Source organism: Belonocnema kinseyi, chromosome 4 (genome assembly GCF_010883055.1).
Source record: "Belonocnema kinseyi isolate 2016_QV_RU_SX_M_011 chromosome 4, B_treatae_v1, whole genome shotgun sequence".
Classification (NCBI taxonomy): Eukaryota; Metazoa; Arthropoda; class Insecta; order Hymenoptera; family Cynipidae; genus Belonocnema; species Belonocnema kinseyi.
Window position 1 is genome coordinate 144151881 of NC_046660.1, and position 2490 is coordinate 144154370.

At 38.8% G+C, this 2490-nt stretch overlaps 1 protein-coding gene and 1 long non-coding RNA gene across 8 annotated transcripts in view; one reads left to right on the forward strand and one right to left on the reverse strand.

The window, feature by feature from the left end:
- Positions 1 to 2490, forward strand: part of LOC117171332 (phosphoribosyl pyrophosphate synthase-associated protein 2) — a 228065-nt gene that overhangs the window by 41494 nt on the left and 184081 nt on the right. The gene's annotated exons all lie outside the window — the stretch shown is intronic.
- Positions 147 to 899, reverse strand: LOC117171333. Its single transcript, XR_004466865.1, has 3 exons — positions 661 to 899; positions 341 to 583; positions 147 to 260 (listed from the first exon to the last, which is right to left on the reverse strand). It is a non-coding gene; the product is annotated as an uncharacterized LOC117171333 (long non-coding RNA).

Sequence of the window (2490 nt, forward strand, 5' to 3'; positions counted from 1 at the left end):
AAACTAAAATTAACTATTAGTAAAAATACATGCCTTAAAAATACCAAAATAAATTTAAGACAATGAACTATTATAACTGCTCAATAAATTTTAAATAAAGGGAAAGGAAAAGACAGAAAATTTCAATAAATAATATTTTTTATTCAAAACCCCTAAAACCCTAAGCACATAATTATTTTTTCTAGCTAAAAAAACATACCACTCAAACAAACACACATACACAGATTCACATTCTTAGTCCAACTAAAGAATTCTGTGACCTGAAAGAAAAATGAGAAATTTCAAAATTATAAAAAATACATATATTTAAATATATCTCCCATATTTCTTACAAACCTACCATTTCCAAACACCACATATAGCGATTGACAGCATACCAAAAGCCGCGGTAGCAACATTGTTCAAAAAGGCCCATCTTTACGAACGCCTTTCACGCTGCCCTCCATACATTGTCCAAATAGGGTTGTCCATAGGAAATCCACTCTTTAGGCGTTCCCAATTTAAAACCCTGCCATTCATAGGTGACTTTCAACAAAGGCCTGGTATGATTCGTGGACAAATACTTTAAATGTCAAGAACCAATCTGTAACAAAAAGCATACATAAAAATTATTCGAACACACTTCACTTTAGTATATTAAAAAGGATGCAAAAATTTTACCTCTACTATTTTTTTTTATTAAACACCGCCCATTTTCTTCCCATCAGAGTAAATATCTCCTTATCACCTCTTATGTTATTTAAAACTTCTGTTGTATACCTTCTCACATTTGGATAAAAAACATGGTCACTTTTTACCCATTCCCACTGTAATTGGACCCTGCGTTCATACCTCAAAATAAGGAATTCCCTTTTCACCACCTTTCTACATCTGCTACTTCGCCACGTCATGGAATCAACCACGAGCTAAAACAAAAAAAAAAACAAAAAAATTCACATACATTAAAAATGTTTCAAAAACAACAGTAAGAAGAAATAATAAAAAAAAATTTTCTTTCTTTTAACACTTACCAAATCTAATATGTCTTTTACTAAATTGCCGTAACGATCTCCAGTTTTACACACCCCATTTAACCCAATTGTTTAATCTTTCGAGGAATGCATAATCGTACATTTGTTTTTTGTACAACCGCAGGATTTCGCCGGGTGCGGGTGCTAATCTGGAAAATTGCACCCGCTCCCAGCGAAATCGCGGCAAAATTTCAGCCACAACCACGTCTCACGACCGTGAGATAGGTAGTTACAGTCTGTAAAGGAATCAATACCACGATCCAGCAAAAGCCTCGTGCACCCTAAGAACACGGAGTGACCCAAGGACAACCGCCTTCTGCGACAATTCAATCGATTTCCCTAGGAGCATTTAGAGGAGCGATATTAAGGTTAATGCCGTAAGAGTGACAGAGATGGTAATAAAGCACTCTTAGTGCCGCATTGTGCCTTTGAATGTAGGTCGTTCCCGCGTTAGTTGGACAACTAAATAGTATGTGAGCTAAATGATTGGGGTGTGCATGGCACGCCCTGCAGCTATCATCAGGAATTTCTTGGCTCAAAATGTGGCGACGGTATGTTGAGGTGAAAATGACACAATCTTGGCATGCAAAAATGAAACCCTTCGTACCAGACTTCAATCCGGGCGATTTAAGGAAAGAAAACGTTAGCTCACAAGACATTGACTGATCCTTCACATTTCTGTGGAAGATACCGTGCATCCTCTTATCGAAGAGCTGTTCACGAAAGTTTTTCTCTTGTGCTTTCTTAATCCAGGCTTTCAGGAGTGAATACTCGAGATAGATAAGATTTCATGCATTTTGCTCACCCCTAATACTGAAGCCAAGTCCGAGTGTTTCAGCAGCCTCCTCCGCTGCTTTGTACAGAAACGCTCCTTTGCCCACTTCTTCGTGATTCATGACCATTTTAATCAGAGGGTCTCTTTCATTTGCAACTCTATGTGCTGTACCCAGAATAATCCTGTTGTGAAGACATTCAAGACGTTCAAGCTTTTATTCATGTGCATAACCTTTCTTGTCCCGAAATCAAGGGATCTAAGCTCGTTCTTCGTCCATGGAACTACTCCAAATGAATAGAGTACTACCGGGGCGGAAAGCATGTTCGTTGCAGATCCTTTGTTCCTCGCCGACAGTTCGGAAGACCAAATCTCCCGGATAAGACGTTTGTATCTGCTTCGGAGAGTATCCTTTATAGATGTCACATCCTGAATGCGGCTCTGTGGCACGCCCAGGTATGTATAAGTCTCTCGAGCGCAAAGGTGTCGTATAGCGCTTCTATCATGAGCTTAGGATCTTCAGGGATGCCATTAACTTTTCCTCGCTTCAAATAAACCTTGGCGCATTTGTCTAACCCAACTTCCATTCCAATTTCCTTAGTATACCGTTCGACAATCCCTAGAGCTAGATGTAGTTGCTCTTTGTTTTTAGCATAGATCTTAAGATCGTCCATGTAAAATACATGAGTGACCTTGTACTTTCGATCT